The following is an 18,217-nucleotide window of genomic DNA, read 5'->3' as shown; positions in this document are numbered from 1 at the left end:
CTCTACTAAAGTTGAAGTGGTAGAAATCATACCACTCCGGTTTCAATAGAGAAACTACCACGCCACAAAAACCAAACTCTCATGTGGTGTATACATGTCACTGGTACCCGTTTTCGTCAATTTTAACGTTTTTACTGATATCTTTCGCCAGTCATACGAGCAGTATGAAGTATAAGAATTCCCACATTTATGTATAGCATAGTTCGAAAGTCGAAACTATAGTTGCTTGCTCAGCTATTCCGAGGTACCGGGTTCAAATACCTTGACCGGCAGCCCGAATATTTTTTTTTACGTATTTCCTTAGTCTTGCCAGGCGAATGGACCTGGTGTTGGGAGTGTGCCTTTAGATTCACTTTGCGTGATATTCAAACCGGACGCCGTCAAGTTGGAAGGAATCGTTCCAAATAACATACTTTGATACCAGTAGTCATTTCAGATTTTGCTAGAGACGGAGGCAAGTCTCTACTCATAATCAGTTTTTTTTTTACTAGTGTTAGTAAACAATTGATTAAAAACATAACTTTCTCAAAATTCAGAGGGGAAATTGCCCCCTCCTGCCCTCTCCATATGACGCCCCTGTTTGGTACGTACTTTTGGATGAAAGATCCTGGTGGACTTCTTTCCGAAATTTTCCTCATGTTTCCTATAGCTAAGCCTCCAATATAAAATGACCTTACATAAATCTAAATCTCAAACGTGCTTGTGGGGCAAGGGGGTTGGTTACGGCCATCTCTGTTATTCCACATCAGAAAAACATTCGAAGTAGCAGTGTCTAGTGTACACCACATTGAGTTCGATGAAGTAGGTTTTTTTTTTTTTTTTTTTTTTTTTTTTTTTTTTTTTTTACATTGAAACCAGAAGTACTACTTCCAGTTTTAATAGAGATCTAAGTGGAGACATTTTTGGAACGCTTGATTGCAGAAAAACTCGCAATTATTACAGTTCTTTACTTTATAGAGATCGAAGTTAAAACCGGAAGTGGTTGATTTCTACCACTTGCTGTTTGAGCAGAGGGTAAGGGGAAAGATTGTCTTCTTAGAACGGTAAATGTACAACTTTTTTCGATAACTCATTATTTCTTGCTCTATCTGGAGCAACATTGAAACTTGAAATTCGAGTGAATTCCAATCACTTCTGGTTTTATTAAAGAATAAAGTATTGAGATGAAACTTGTTCTTGGGACGCTTAATCGATTGAAGCAAACCGCTCGTTGCTATCCACGTGTTTTCTCTACTATAGTGATCAATGTTAAATCCAGAAATGGTCGATTTCTATCACTGACAGTCAATATCATCTCGATCGACAAACTATCCCTAATTTTAACCCTTACATCCTGGCCAAAATTGATGCTGATCCGTCAAATAGTTTGAGATCTTTTGTCTCCCCGATAGATACACGGACAGGTTAAACATATAAAGGAGTTTTGGTAAACCAAAGTCTTCGAAAATGATTTTAAACCTTCTGACTAGGGCGCTAGTACAAGTTTTCTTTACTATTATTATTTTATCGTATGAATGAATCTTCTAAAATTGTCTGCCTGTAATTAACATCTGCCCGCCCTACTTTTTCGACAAGGAAAAAAACTTGTAAGTTTAGTTGTGCAACAATGTTAGTCCTTTCCAATAACGTCAATGACCTCCTGCTTCATTCATTCCAGAGACATAAAAAGAAAAAAAAACTATTCCTCAGACGAGCAACACCTTTGCTGTTCTGTTTTACAATCCAAATCACTTCGAGGAAGCTGCTGTCAATTCCAAAATCATAGCCACACCTTTCACTTGCTCACTACACACATCAGATACTACAGCAAATACCTTTGTAACCCATAGTTTTAATGGCTTTGAATACCGCACCTCCTTTGCATAAGCTCTTCAGTTTTCAGCCATATAAAAGTTTTTTTTTTTTTCAAAATTATGGCAATAAAACATAACCAAAACAACAGGTGCTATTGTTTCCCTAGGCAAAATACAACCTGTTGAAAGCAACACTATTGGCATGTTCTTATAACTTATGGCGCTGACAATGTCTCCACATAAAAAAAAATAAATAAATAAATAAAGTAGCAAATAATCTTGGTGCAGTACAAATGCTATAAGCATGTTGATAATGTGACGTTATTACGACAAAACCGCGGACAAATTATTGTCGAATGTGCTGGATCATTATCATGAAGCAGGAAAACCCACGAATGGTAAATACGCAATTGCGTGCATTTAGATCAGGGTGGAAAAAAATGTTTTAAAAAAAATCATTTTTGATTTTTTTTTATTTAAATCGATTTTTTGATTTAAATCAAATCTTTCTCCTCGTAAATTACAAGTCGCGAACTGAAGAAAAAGCATTAGGAATTAGTATTAAATGCTAATTATGCCATTTAAGTGAAAGTATTAGGATTGAATTTTGAATTAATCCCCAATTGTTAACCTCTGTTAATCCCAATCATTGTTTCTTAACCCTTTTAAATTATGGCTTTTTTAAAAGGAAAATTATAGACTTTCAGTCAAGCAGCTACATCATCCCTATTTATCCTAGGATCATGGTTCGTACCTCATTCTCTTCAGAATGGAACAGCCTTTGAAACGGTAACATTCAGAGTTCCCTATCATGCCCCTGAAGCGGGAAGTTTTGAGAGAAAATGTTTTTTTTTCTGACTTTCTTTTTGTTTTCAAATTTTGATCCCCTCTGGACTCCCTTGTGTTAACGCACATATCTCAAAATGAAGTGGGAAATACTAAGGAGTGTACTAAATGTGTGTAGAATTTCAAGCTATCTTGAATAGTAAGGGCGGGGAAAATATTTAACAATGAGCTAAGAACATCCCCACAATGCCCCAGATAACACGCATGTAATATAGGAATTTTCTCAGACATCTCTATTTATCCTAGGGTCGTGATTTGTATATTATTCTCTTCAGAATAAAGAAGATTTTCAATCGTATCATTCAAATGTCTCCATCGTGTATCTGGGGCGGAAAAATCAAGAAAAAAGAGATTTTCTGTTAAAAAAAATATCCTTTTTTACTTTTTACCCTTCTGGACCAACCCCCTGTTTTAAGGTAGAGATCTGAAAGACTGAAAAATACTAAGGGGTGCATTGAATAAATGTGCAAAATTTCAATCTTCTAGGTGCAAAAGTAAAGCCCGCGAAAAATATCCCCCAAATCCCCAGATTCTTATAAAACAGGATCTCAGGCAACAGTTTCCTGAAACATCCCTATTTATCCTAGGATCATGGTTTGTAAGTCATTCTCTTCAGAATAGAACAGCGTTTCAAACGGTACCATTCATGTGTCTCCATCTGAATCGCGGAATTTTTTTTTTTTTTTAAACATTTTCCCTCTCGACCTCCCTGTTTTCAAGCAGAGATCTGAAAACATTTGAAAAATACTAAGGGGTGCACTGAACGAGTGTGCAAAATTTCAGTCTTTTGAATGCAAAATGTAAGCCTGCCGAATAATAATAATAATAATAATAATAGGCATAATATCTTTTTAAATTTATGATGTCATCACACACTATGTCTCTACGCAGAAAGGCGTGAAAGCATATGTAACATTCTACAGTGCTTTCTGTCTTGGAAAAAAAAACAAAGTAAAAAGGTTCATTTGTACTCTTTTAATCGAATAATGAAGATTCGATTTTTAATAGGATAAAAATAGGTAATATAATTTAAAAGGTTAAGCATTAAGGAAAAAGTATAGCAACATTTATCAAAATGTCACTTTTTTTTCACAAAAGTTACTGATATTTGGTAGGAGCATATTTAAAAAAAAAAAAATGGAACTAGCTTGAGGCACGAAATACATAAATTTCACCTAAAGTTATAAATCTTAAAAAAAAAAAAAAAAAAAAAAAATCGGAGAGGGGATAGAACCCCTATATATAGCCCTATTATCTGAGAACAAACAAGCAGACGCGCACGCAAAAGAATTTTTGTCTCAAATGTCGATGATGATTTCCCCGTTGGAATAGTTAACGATTTAAAAACCCAAATCCATTGTTACGAAGAAAAAGCAGTATTGCTCCGTTGCCCGTTCAAAACGGGACTTTCCCTAATCATCCTGTGCATGACACTTGTTTTCATACTATGCTGCACATACTGTACATTTGAGTCTCATTGTATTATAATTATTAACTTCCGTAACCGAAATAATTCAACAGAAACGGGATTCTAGTTATTTTCACTTTAAATTATTTTATTTCGGAATAGGATTTAAATCAGCGATTTTTATTTAAAAAATCAAGTGATATATATCTATCTATATCTATATCTATCTATATCTATATCTATCTATATATATATCTATATATATATATATATATATATATATATATATATATATATATATATATATATATATATATATTTAATCTATGCAAAATACCAAAATTTTGGTAGGAAGAAAGAAAAAGATTGTGTGAAGTTCTTGTTTCGTAGCTGCGCTAACACTACTTGGAACAGCTCTACTTTATTTTAGATGAGGATAATGAAATACAAAATTATGAAAAGTGCAAGTTTGCAGACTTCCATTTAATATGTAAAATACTTAATGTATGAGGGAAATATTGTACGAATTTTTCATGTTAAACTACTGCTATGTATATTACTTTTCAATATTGAGTAAAATCAACGTAAGCTGGAATGTGAGGTTCCTTACTATACCTCCACTGTTGATCCATAAGGTATTAATGATTTGCAAATTTCATCAAGACTATTAAGTGATTTCTTTCTATTTAAATAGAAAGAAGAGCACTTTTAGGAGGCATGTTATGAGGCACTACATCTGGATCTTGCTTTTCAGAACCTGTGGTCCAGACAGTCAAACCTACTTGTTAAAACTACTACTATTCTTTTAGTACTAGTGTAAGTTTTTAAACTCAAATATTGTACAGTTATATTAGGGTGACCAGATTTTTTTAAATCCAAAAGAGTATATAAAAAAAAATTGACTAAGTATGAAGACAAGGTGAATTAATGTTTTTTATCCAATGCACATTCAAATGAGTTAAATACTTAAAACAGTTTTACTCACCACCATTCATACTTCTGCGACGATCTTACTTTCTTGAGTAAGTTAATGTCATCCTTTATTGCCAGTCTGAACTCTTCACAGGTCATCTTACATTGAACTTCACTTTCATCACTTGTTCCAGTGTCGACACTGTGAGTTGACTTTTCTCCTCGCTCCAGTAAGTGTTAACACTGAAGAACTTCTCACAATCAACATTAGTGCCCGGTAAAGTAAACAAGAATTGCACGAGTAGCACAATCACTTATAAATTTGACCCAGCCCGCACTAAATCTTTGTACACTATTTTCCATTTGCCCATCATTGTCTCTCTTTTCTCTCTCCATTATTCAAGGTGTTCTTTAACACATCTGGATATTGCACAGTAACTGTCAAAAATATCATCATTGAATTCCAACGAACTGTCTACATGTTTTGCCTGCTCATAGAAATATGCAAACGACTCCTGAAATTCTTCATAGGTAACTGATGTGTCAGGTAGTAAATGTTTCATCTTGTTTATTTCTCCCATGAAACGTTGTGACCACGTCTCTAAGTATGTTATCACTTCAAACTTAAACCTTCTTGACACTGAGTAGGCATATTCCTCTTTTATATTCCCTTCTTTTACAAGTTTCGTAAGTAAATTTCTAGCAGAAAACGGATAAAAGTTTTGTTCAATTCTATCTTTGTATTTCCTCAGAAGTTCAAAATATTCATCAGGAACTTCAGTCGCTGTTATATCCTCCCTCTCAATTTTTGTAATTGTTTCAGTGAACAAGATCAGCTGAGTATGCAGGAAATACAACCACAACTCACTTGTTTCGTCTCGAAAGAAATTGACTATTGGAAAATTTTAATCACTCAAAAAGTAACCTGTAAGTGGTTCATACTGACGTATATTTTTTTCTGCACACGGCAGCAGAGACAAGAATCTCGTCTTTGAGCGATACAAAAGACCCTCATAATGACAGCCAATGACTCACAAAAGTTTTTCAAATTTTTGTCCTTACAGTAAAAATACTGAAATGGTACTATATTTTAAAAACCAAATTCTCAATATCGATCGGTATTAGTCTCGAACACGCCACAGAAATTCCATTGTGAAGAATGTGAGCCCCACATCCGATAGGCAAAACATTTTTCTTCAACCTGCACTCTAGTTCGCTATGCACATTTCCTGTTGTTTTATTTTTTATGCTTCCAAAATTTACTGGTGCATTATCAGCTAGAAGACCGATGACCTTATTTTCCAAACAAAACTGACGTAATGTACCCATTAATACGTTTCCGAGATTTCATTTGATATGCTATGAATTTTTAGAAGACATGCTTTTACATTCAAGTGTTGTCAACGTCCAAGTTTTTACAGGAAAACAAATGCGATTTTCAATGGGAAAATGCATTAAACGTTAAATGAAATTGAAAATACCACAAAAGAGTATAATTCGATATTTTTGGGAAGAAAAAAAGAGTATAGAGTATATGAACTTCGAAAAGAGTATAATACTCTTAAAAAGAGTACGTCTGGTCACCCTAGTTATATATACCATAAAATAATTACAAAGGTAGCAGCTTTAGTATTTAAAAATGACTATTTAGTATTTCATTCTAGTTATGATTTGCGAAAATATATTACAAGACTCAGAAATAGACACCTTTGTCCCGAAAGCAGCCGAAATCAGCACTTCAGCCTTATTGAAGAATTCTATAGTAGATTTAGCATAATTAAGTCTGTACGGAAAGAATGTTGGATGATAAAAAAAAAAAAAAAAAAAAAAATGAAGATATAGTCAAGATCTTTCTGGTTTTAAAGTGCTTTGAGGCATGTTCAATTTCATTTGACTTACTAAACCCTCCCACTGTCCCGCCTTAGAGGTCACCTTTCGCAAAAGTCATTTACAGCATAATGACAATATTTATACAATTTTTTTTTTTTAAGGTTCTATGTTTAATGATATCGGAAATCTGCTGATGTATGAATCAGTGAAAGCCGTGAATTTACTTATTTTAAATTATAAAGATTAGTGATTCCTATTGTTCGAACTTTTATACGTGTGTGATTCCCGATGTAACATTAAGAACATTTCAAATTAATTTCATGTTTATTCCTCTTCCCAGTCTGGAAAGTGATACAGTAGTTTTGAACACTTACTGTAAAAGAAAACTTAAATTTTTGTTTGGAGCTCAGGGCGTCGTTCATATTCTACGTGACAAATTTTAAAAGTTCGTTCCTAATTAGAAAAACACGTAGCTTTGATTTCGCTGTCTTTACCAAAGTATTTTCTGTGATTTTAACGCGCTTCCACTCTGACAGCAGTTGCAGTTATCTATCAGTGTAATGCTTTGTAGGGATGGTACCGAGACCGAGACTAGTCTCGGTCTCGTCTCGAATTATCGAGACGAGACCGAGACGGGCTTTTATATACCGAGACGAGACCGAGACGGATTTTATATAACCGAGACGAGACCGAGACAGGCCTCTATAAATCGAGACGAGACCGAGACGAGACTTAGGTCAGTCTCGAAAGTCTCGGTCTCGTCTCGAATATTGATAAAAATTAAAATTGTCTTCACTCAAAATTTCTTTCGTCGCAGTGTTAGATAATATGTGAACGGTTGACTGATGTACAGTCCTATATTTAGGGGGTGCCTATCAGGCTCAAGCCTCTCCCGAAATAAATTTGTGACCATTTTTTTTGCACTGCACGTACAGCACAAATGTTTCTTACCCGTTTCTCAAACCTCTCCCGAAACAAAATCCACTGCTGATGTAGCCTTCTCTGTCCGTCTCTCTCTCTCTCTTTCTATCTACCTACCTATATCTATCCATCTATCCATATATATCTATCCATATATATCTATCCATATATATCTATCCATATATATCTATCCATCTATATATATATATATATATATATATATATATATATATATATATATATATCAACAACGGGTGGGAGGTGATTCCTGACACCAAGATAAGACAAAAAGTATAGACCAAACTGGGTGCACAAATGCTTACTTTTGGAATTATAGGCTGCCGAAAACATGAAAAAATGAACTTTAATGGTCCATAGCTCCAATACTATAGGATCTACGGTAGTCGGGTCAAGACTTTACTTAGGAACTATTATGTGACCTATCCAAAAATACATGTTTCAGAATCCTGCGGTACTCACGCAACAATTTTCATAGAAGGAGTTTGGCTAAGGGCATATAATTTTAAGTACTCACCAAATACCTCTGTAAAAGCTGTTGCAGAAATACCGCAAGATACTGATACATGGATATTTGGCTAGGGCACATACTAGTTCTTAGTTGAAGTCTTGACCCGACTACGGTAGATCCCATAGTATTGGAGCTATGCAGTAGCATAGCTAGAATGTTTTTCAAGGGGGCCAATGAAGGGACCGCGAAAATTTTGAGGGGGGCATCTTCAATGAATGGAAAAACTTGATTCATATACTCACAAAACTTGTAAGGTTCAATCACAAGCTAAAATGTACTGTATAATTTAAAAATCATTGAATATGCATATCTTATTCTATCCATTAGGCCTATCCTATCCAAAGCACTATTTTTTAAAAACAGAAATATGATAACTACTACTTTTTTAGTAGTCGTTAAGAAAATCAAAGCGAACTAGGAAACAAGTCTGCTTATCATATTTATACAGAGGAACATTACTTCTGAAAGTTGAATGGAAACTGTAAACAACAAGCTGTTCGCAGAACATGCCGCGACATCCTTTGTGAGTAAACCTAGTGCTCGTGATTGCTGCCGAACATGAGCAAGGGTTAGGTGACTACTCCACTTAGACGTGACGGCGGAGGTTGACTGCTATAATAGAATTGGATATAAGGCGAAGCTCAAGGTTATAGGCAGTAGTCATCTCAAATTTTACCAGCTCGAAAACATTCCTTCTTGCACACATCAGACCAGTTTGCCTGATGGAATGATGGAAGTGAATAAATATCACAAGTTCCAGATTTGTTTTAATACTGCATAATAATATAAGTAGTTATTTATATTATTATGTAGATAAACTATAATAATAATAATAATAATAATAATAATAATAATAATAATAATAATAATAATAATAATAATAATAATAATAATAATAATAATAATAATAAGTCGTAGTAGTAGTAAAAGTAGTAGTAGTAGTAGTACCAAATTATTTAATGATTACTATGACGCCATAGTCAATGAGAATTAACCACTTACTGTACGTATTGTAATAGCTAATGTACGAACACTTCTTTCGTCCAACTCAAGTGTAATGTTTTACTAAAGTGTATGCTATTTGTAAGTAAGTGTCTCATATTTTAGTATAAATTTCAGCATTAAAGCGAATGAGAATGCCGACTGATTTTGCTTTTCTTTCTGGCTCTTTGTCGAAAACAAAGGAGATAACTACGTCAATAAGATATAAAGGTTAAAAGGTAGTTCAGGTGGTGAGATCAATGCATGCATCCTACAGATTTCAGTGAATTAGATCTTGCTTACTACGAACATAAACTAGTAGAGCTATTTTACTCGAAACGCAGAGCAGTGGTTCAGTGGTAGAGCGTCCACCTTTGGTCCGATCACAGCTCGCGTCAAGTGAACTTTGTGGTGGACAAACACCACGTGCGTGGGTTTTCTTGGGGTTCTCCCGTTTCCTCTCAGTTTCTTCATTCCACCATTTCATTCATCTCTCGTCGTCACCGTCACCATTAGCCTAGTTGGCATATCCGTGGGACGTAAATCTTGATTTCATTTCATTTCGGAACGCAGACTATTGCAACATACGGTATTCTGCAGTTGGTAACTCTGCTGTGGAGAGATGTTTTGGTAGTAGTTTCACTTGTGGCTACGACTCACTTAGCGTTTGTAAGCCTATAGCTATATCACTGTGTGGGGGGCACTAGGGGGGCAAGATTTTGAGCAAGGGGGCCTGGCCTCCCTGACCTTCCCTTGGCTCCACCACTGGAGCTGTGGAACATTAAAATTCATTTTTTTTTTTTCATGTTTTTGGCAGCGTGTAACTCCGAAAGGAAGCATTTTGTCTTATCTTGGTGTTAGGAATCACCTCCCAATCGTCGATGTTGTTTTATATATATACAGGCGTCATTTGTAATACTGGGTGCAACACCCTTATTTCATGTGGCTACGTAAGTCAGTAAGTGAGAGCACCAATTACTCCTGTGAGAACAGTAAGCATCGCTCTCACTTACTATGTCGCCATAGAAATGAGGGCGTTTCACCCAGTATTAAGATTGACACCACTGTCTTGTTCTCGTTTTCTCCTAAAATCTGGACGGGTTTTTTCTTCAGTGTATATGCAATTATTCAAAGACTTACAGTTAGTAATACGCATTGTGTTAATTTTTGGGTTAACTTGTTTTAGTTTAACGTTCCACAGTTATGCTAGGGCGGCTAAAGGAGACGTGGAGCTACTGATTATAGTGGAACCACTTTGGTCGTTCAACTGTACCCACACCGGGAATCGAACTTGGGACCACGCGAATTGTAGTTAAGTATGCTGCTTACGGCTCTGCTGTAGTCAAACGTGCTGCAGTCTGCTTACGTCTCTGCGTGACATCATTGAAATTCTATGGTTAATCAGAGCAAAAATAAATAAAATAAAATAAAAATAAATAAATATTTTTTAAAACTTTTTATACTTCACATAAGCTACTGGGAAGAGTAGTACGAAGAGTAAAACTAGATATTTCCAAAAGGAAACAAATTATTGTTTTGTCCTACTTAGATGAGTAACAATAACTCTATGGACCCACAAAGCTGATTTCGTCGCCACCGAGAGGCGACATTTTCCCTAGCGTACAAAGAGATAGATCTGCAGTATTCATGACAATTTATTTAAATTATAGCACTAAATTCTTCAATTTCTTACGTATTATCCTTTCCTTATTTCTCAGAGTAGAAATTTTGTAAGGGTTGTGTAAGAGCAACTGGGGTTTTCGACGCCCTTATGGGTGAGGACCCCGGGACACTGTCCCAGTTGCTCCTGCTTAGTTACGGCTCTGGATATATGCATAGTAATGCATTACGACCTTACGATCTCGTATAAGAAACAGAATGTACTTAAATTGAGACGCGAACTATGCGAAATATCGGACTTTGAATCTAACTTGTTTGGTGATTCAACCCAAGACCACACATAACAAAGGTGAGTGTCTTAGCTCCCACCACAAGGTTCAGTAAGTCCGTGTTATAAAGTGTAAATTAAATACGTATATATGAAACGCTAATAAAGCATTTGATCAATTAGAAACAAAATATATTGTAGTAATAATTTACCCTATTTGTTAAGATCATGAATGTTATATTCTGTTTTTAAAATGACAGTCAAAGCAGAATGTATTGGACAATAAATGAGGTATTGTAAAATTTCAATTTCGGTCCGATTTAATACTTTCGTGCTGCTATGTGTTGTGTTATCCGTTAGGAGGTATTGATCAATTCTGATTCAAAGGAAGGAAATAAACTACTATATAGTACTGGAGTTAATTTAATAGAGTTTAATTGTATAGGCAGTACTGAGGCTATTTAAGACAAAGTCTATTGCTAGAAAGTGAAATATGGGTTACTATTAGGGTTTTATCCCAGATATGATATACCCACAGACATGGGCGGCGATTAGGGGGACAAAGGGGGCAGTTGTCCCCCCCACCTTTTCGAAATTACCCATTAATGTATATAGTTTCATTTGGAAATATAAAGTTTTGTATGTATTATTGGTTCATAGAATAAAAATGGTGCCATAAAATATTTGTCGTTCCATGAGTACTTATTGGTTGTCTTCCCGTGGAATTAAGAAAGCTACAGGAATTGCGTTTGAACTGCTACTAAAAATGGACCAAAAATTAACCTATTGGAGCGCCACAATTAGAGCGTACTTTAATTTCTTCTTGCAAGGGCTCGATATGTTAGTCAGCTACTAATTGAGATAACATTTCGCAAGAAAAGAAGTCCTTCACAAGTTATTCTTTAATTGCACAAAAATCGACAGTTCCTAAAATGTATTTTGTTCTTTCTAATAAGGAATATTTTGATTTGATTTTTTTCAGTTTAACATTCTGTTTAGCAGCGAAGTTATGTGAGACGTGGACTTAATTATCAACGTGGAGTTCGCACCACGTGAGCTCCCCCCGGGGAATCGAGCCCGGGTCTCCCACGTCAAAGCCGTGTACGCTAACCGCTTAGCCACGAAGGAGCTCAGTAAGGAATATTAATTTTGCAGTATAATATAGGAGTTTAGGGGTGTACATATACAGTTTTGTATATACAATTCAATTTATTAAATTTAGCATAATTCTAGATTTTAGAATTATTTTGTATAACTGAAATGTGGAGTCACTAAGTATTGCTGAGTTTTGATATATTCCAATAAAGTGAAAACTGTATTTAATGGCAGCGAACTTGTTTCGGGAAGCTGCAAAAGTATTTCTTTAAATGTCGTAGCATATGCTTGTAGTATTCACTGTCATTCTAAGAGTAATAACTATATAATAGCATGCGTGGAATTAAAAACAAGTTGTTCATTAATTTCCAGTTTCAATATAACTTTTGCAAAACAAGCCCCATTATTCATTACTATGATTATTTGATTAATATTATCCTTTCTGTTTATTTGTTTTGCAAATTTATTAAATATGCCTCTAATCTGATCACACAATTTTCCACACAGATATTCATGAGCAAGGAATCAAATCCCTTCTTACACCTTCGTTGTTTAAGAGTACAAAGGGCTAGTGTCTACTTGCGTTTCTCTTGTCAATTTACTTAATAAAATATGAAATACGATATACAGTATTTTAACTGAAAAAGATAGTATCCTATTAGTTATACAACCTTTCGCCAAACAAAGTGTTACAAGCAACCAGGAAAACTAACATTGATATCAAATATTCAGATCATGTCTTGCCCCTTCCCCCCCCCCCCCACACTTTTAACGTCCAACCGCCGCCACTGCCCACAGATGATTGAACCTGGAACACACGCATGGAAAACATTAGCGCTAGCAAATTAGCTATGAAGAGGTACAGCGTACCATAATAGTCAGGAATGAAGGCAAAAAATAAGAAGCGGAAACGACAAACTGTACGATAATAATACTTTCACAATTTTAATTTCACACTGTTTATTTCGAGACTTTCGAGACTTTCGAGACGAGACCGAGATTTGGTCCTCGAGACCGAGACCGAGATCGAGACAAGCATCTATTGACCGAGACGAGACCGAGACCGAGACGGCGATTTTTGACTCGAGACGAGACCGAGACAGCTATTTATCAACCGAGACGAGACCGAGACTGTACAAAGTCTCGTCTCGTCTCGATACCATCCCTAATGCTTTGATACGCACGTATACATACAAGGAAAATTATAAATTTATTCAGGGAAGAGAAAGAAAATAGGAAAGAGGAAAAAAGAAAAAAGGAAAAGAGTAAAGGAGAGAAAGACAGAAGGGGTGGATTGACTCATTGTAGTTAGAATTACTTTCACAGACTATTGGTTTTTAGTGTGTGTGATGAAACTTTGTAGTCTTTCGATCATACAAAGTTTGTCCAGGTCATTTTCTGTCATTTAGTAGTCTGGCTCACCCCAGGTCTGAATATTTCCGGGTCACGGGTTGCGAAGTTTATGACCCATTCTATCATTGTTCTATAGATCAATGCTTCCTCTACCAACAGGCGTGCATAGCGGTCAGCAGTTTGTAGTCCTGAGATCTAGAGTTCGAATCAATTGGCTAACCATCCTGACAGGCTATTCTCTAAATTCCACCAAATGAATGCCGGGTTGTTTCTAAATACAAACCCTGGCTCCTTAAATACAATTCCCCTTATTTTATTCCTTGATTGTTACTGCTGTTTTAATTGACTGTGTTATAGTCTGACTGGGACTTTTAAATAAATGCTGCTTGTGGCATTAAAAAAAAAAAAAAAAAAAAAAAGTTAGTTTACGACCTTTCAGGATTTTCATTTAATCCTTCTAGCTTCCAATGTTTAAAAGAAAATCAAAATATGGAGTTCTTACTGTATGATTTAAACTTTAAGACCTTTATCCTTTAGCATAATTTTGTCACCTGCCAATATAGAATTAGATAATCATTTAGCTGTCAAAAACACATTAATAGTAGCTTAAAGGATTTAGAAATTATTTATGTCAGTAGTACATTACAATCTGTTTTACCAAAGAAAAATATAATACAGATAAAAAATAATCTACAGATAATAATTCAAGTTCATAAACTAGTTACGATTAGCATTATCAGACATGTCTAAGGTAACAAAGATTTATCTCATTGACACGGAATTATAATTTATGTACTTTTGAGCTTATTTGGTTTAAGATTGTTCCGTAGTCGAGTACAATGAAATTTTAAATTGAAAATGCAGCTGTTACTGAGTTGCACCTAAATCATATTCAGTATTAGAGTCATCCCAACCAAAACAAATCCACGTGATAAGCTGGCATTTGGTTGGCCACAGCAACCAAAATGCAAGATAGAAAGGATGTATCTTCAGAAAATAGATTCAACATGAGGACATAAGTTGAGCCTGACTTACTAAAAATACAAAATTTACCATTTTTCTTTTGCTTATTTTTCATAAGTGAAAAGAGATAATGGAATGAAACTTGTCACAATCATTATAGAATGTTATTCTACAACAGAAAATATGAACCTGAAGAATTTTCAGTGTTGCCATCCATAGAAATTAGTGTTGCCAGAATAACATTTCCTCCAAAATCTAAGTTATGGGAGAGACTAGAGGAACGAACTCAACTGCACAACTGCATTTGATTACATATGTTCTGAAACCCTGTGAACTACTTGTTAAATAACATTTAATTTTAATAACTGAAGGTTAAAATTATTTTATTACAAACTAAATACAACTATTATTTAAAATTCAGTTCACAGGATTCCAAACTTTGAGATATTTACTATTATAAAATGGCCCACCATATTATATATATATATATATATATATATATATATATATATATATATATATATATATATATATATATATATATATATATATATATATATAAACCTAACCTAAACCAATTTTTCTTGGCAGTAAAATTGCTGAAATCGTATTAACTCCCTCTTGTGGACTCCGTCTAACATTGCTATCGTTACAAAGTGTTGGTCAGTTATCACCAGGTCTGTTCCTCAAAGCTACATGTCTAGTAATAACCCTTTTTTCTTATTATTTAGTTTAACTTCTCATGATGTACCAAGGTATGATAATGAGATGAATAATAGTGGAATGAAGAAGTGGGAGAAAACGGTAGAACCTTTAGAAAATCCACATATGTCCCAGTTGGCATGAGCTGAGGTCAAAACTAGAATCCTACGCATTATAGGTAAGTATCTACCACTGAGCCACCGCGTTCTGACTAGTAATCTTTCTATACTTTTAATACTAGTCTAAATATGGATGTATGCATTTCTCGAATTTACACCAGTAAAATAGAAGTTACTAGAAAGTGGAATATTGTTACAAGGGACATGATTTTGTTATCAGTGATTGTTTCACAAAACACTGGTCAGGCACGTAGCCAGGATTTCGTGAAGGGGGGGGGTCCGTGACGAAATACTGTGGTCATCACAAAAGGGGCTCGATCATTCTAAACTATTTTACTGGAATATATATTTGTTCGTTTAGCCAGGATTTCGTAACGGGGGGGGGGGGGGGGGAGTGACATGAAATTCTGAAGGCCCAGGAGCTCGATCAATCTAAACTACTTTACTATTAACATATATTGGTTTGTTAGGACAATAAAATGAGGATATCTTGGCAGGTATTTTAATAAACTATGAAGAAATTTCGAGCAAAATAAAAAAAAAAAAGTATTGAAAAAGACTACAATATTTACGTCCTTCTCCTGTTTATTCAAATATAACAATTTTCCTTTCGTTATGACCTCAATTATTATAAAAGTACATACTCAATACGGTCTTGTAAACTATCTTCTAATATAAATAAAATAAAGAGTTTGTTTGTGTGTTTGTGGCCTAGGGACCAGACGAGTGGACCGGGAGTTACCAAATTTTGGTCAGGGATACCTTGGCCCAGGCCCCAGATCAAGACTAAGCGTTTTTTTCTTTAATTTCGAAACAGGGGGGTTTCAGGGGGGCGTTTACCGGGACATGTAAAAGTAGTAGAAAATGATCGATATTTATTTATTTATTTAACAATCACCAGATACAGATCAGAGGCCATTTTACACTGGATATCCAACAACTAACAATGGAAAGGATTTGGGAAGGTATCGGCTAGGGCCTGTTTAGTAGGTGCCATCCCGGCATTTGTCTGGTAGGACTGAGGGAAACCCTGGAAAACCTTAGTCAGGGTGGTCGGAGCGGGATTCGAAGCCACGACCTCCCGAATGCGAAGCCAACGCTCTACCACTTGAGCTATTAGTGTCGAATTCATATTTTCGCGGTCGCCGAAATCAATGGTGAAACTCCAGTCGCATTAACTTCCAAATTCACGCTATTCGGCTCCGGGCCGGGGGTCACCGTAGAGGGGGTGAGATACCAAGACATAAAAATAATCCAAAATTACCGATATTAGTGTCAAATCCATAGTTTTCGCGGTCGCTGAAATCAATGGTGACACTTCCATTAGCGATCCCTTGCAAATTTAGTTACAATTGTATGCGGGCCGGGAGTCAGCGGGGGGTGGAAACCGAGACATGTAAAAAATAGCCCAAAATGACCGATATTAGTATCAAGTCCATAGTTTTCGCCGTCGCTGTGATCCATGGTGATACTCCCACAGGCGTTGACTTCCAAATACAGCCCCTGTGCGAAGCATGTGTATATTCAACTAGTTTTACAATATGTGTGTTCCTTTCTCTGTTGAACCAAATGCTAACAGAACTTTCTTTCATCATAAATTTTTGTTTTTATTATTCCGTCAACTATTGTCGGTTCCAAATGACAGGTTAAAGGAGCAATGGAAAATTGTCCTTGAAATAACATGTTTGATACTGCAAGGATGCGATGACGAAAAATTATGATGACCACAGTAAAATGTCCACGCTGTTACACAACGGCACTATGCTTTCGAAAGCTTGAAATCTCCCTGACTAGTAGCAGAAATTCTGAGAATTCCATAACTTTTCTTGAAATTTCAAATTCCCTGACTTCCAGAATATCTCGCTTACCTCGCCACCAAATTGCAAGTAATACATATCTCCTCATAAGAAAGAGTAAGGAAAAGCTTCGTGTAGTTTTCTTTTTAATTTTTATTTTGTTTTATCCTTCCTTAATTTTTTTCATTTCTGGTCTCGAAAGGGGGGTCCGGACCCCCCCTTGGCTACGTGCCTGCACTGGTGTAACGTAGTAACATTTGTAAATTATTACGCAATACCCAGGAGACTACAGATTTGTACCGCGTTTGTGTATGTAGTATCACGACCGTAAGTTATATACAGTAAAGCCACGATTATCCACAAGTGCCGTGATTTTTTTTTTTTTTAATCCTACTGCATTCGCGCTCAATTCTTTTTTTTCATAAGTAGTCTCTGTGGACGGATACTCCGCATGCAAATAAATATTGTATGTTCTAAAACAAAAATAAATTACATTATATTGTTCACAGCGGAGAGTTCGCGGGCGAACCAACAATTGGGAAAACACGATAGGCCCTATAGTGGGAAGGTCTAAAAATTACTGACAGATTTAAGCTTTTTCTGTTTTTTATTTTAATGATTTAGAAGTAGAGCAAAAAGGTATTTAATTTTTTTTTTTTGTATAATAAACCATAGTTTTTATGTTGAAGTTTTTTTTTCGTGTTTTTTCGTGTTTTTTTCGTGTCTTTTTCGGATTATCCGCGGTGCCCTTGCCATTCAATTCCGCGGATAATCGAGACTTTACTGTACAAACATAATCTGTTATCTTCGAAACAGGCTGCTACTGCTTCTTTTTTTTCCTCCACTACCCTGCCTTTGCCAAATATTTTGGTCTTATCGGCAGACGCAATGCCCATTCTGAATAATCTCTCCTATTTTCCAGATCTCTCTCAGTTTGTATCATTCTTCCCTATTTAGGTAGGGGGTAGGATTTTTTGGACCTGAGTTCTGGCTAACTACCTCAGGTCTATTTTTTTTTATTGACCATAACAAAGAAAACTATTGCATGATTTAGCAGTTCACTTTTAAATGTAATCATTAA

At 35.5% G+C, this 18,217-nt stretch overlaps 1 protein-coding gene across 1 annotated transcript in view; it reads right to left on the bottom strand.

Moving 5' to 3' along the window:
- Positions 1-18,217, bottom strand: part of Drip (aquaporin homolog protein drip) — a 111,919-nt gene that overhangs the window by 14,847 nt on the left and 78,855 nt on the right. The window lies entirely within an intron of this gene.

The sequence above is a fragment of the Thermobia domestica genome, chromosome 7 (genome assembly GCF_964235325.1).
Source record: "Thermobia domestica chromosome 7, izTheDome1.hap1.1, whole genome shotgun sequence".
Classification (NCBI taxonomy): domain Eukaryota; kingdom Metazoa; phylum Arthropoda; class Insecta; order Zygentoma; family Lepismatidae; genus Thermobia; species Thermobia domestica.
The sequence above is the reverse complement of the archived record's forward strand: the minus strand, read 5'-3'. Positions and strand labels throughout refer to the sequence as shown.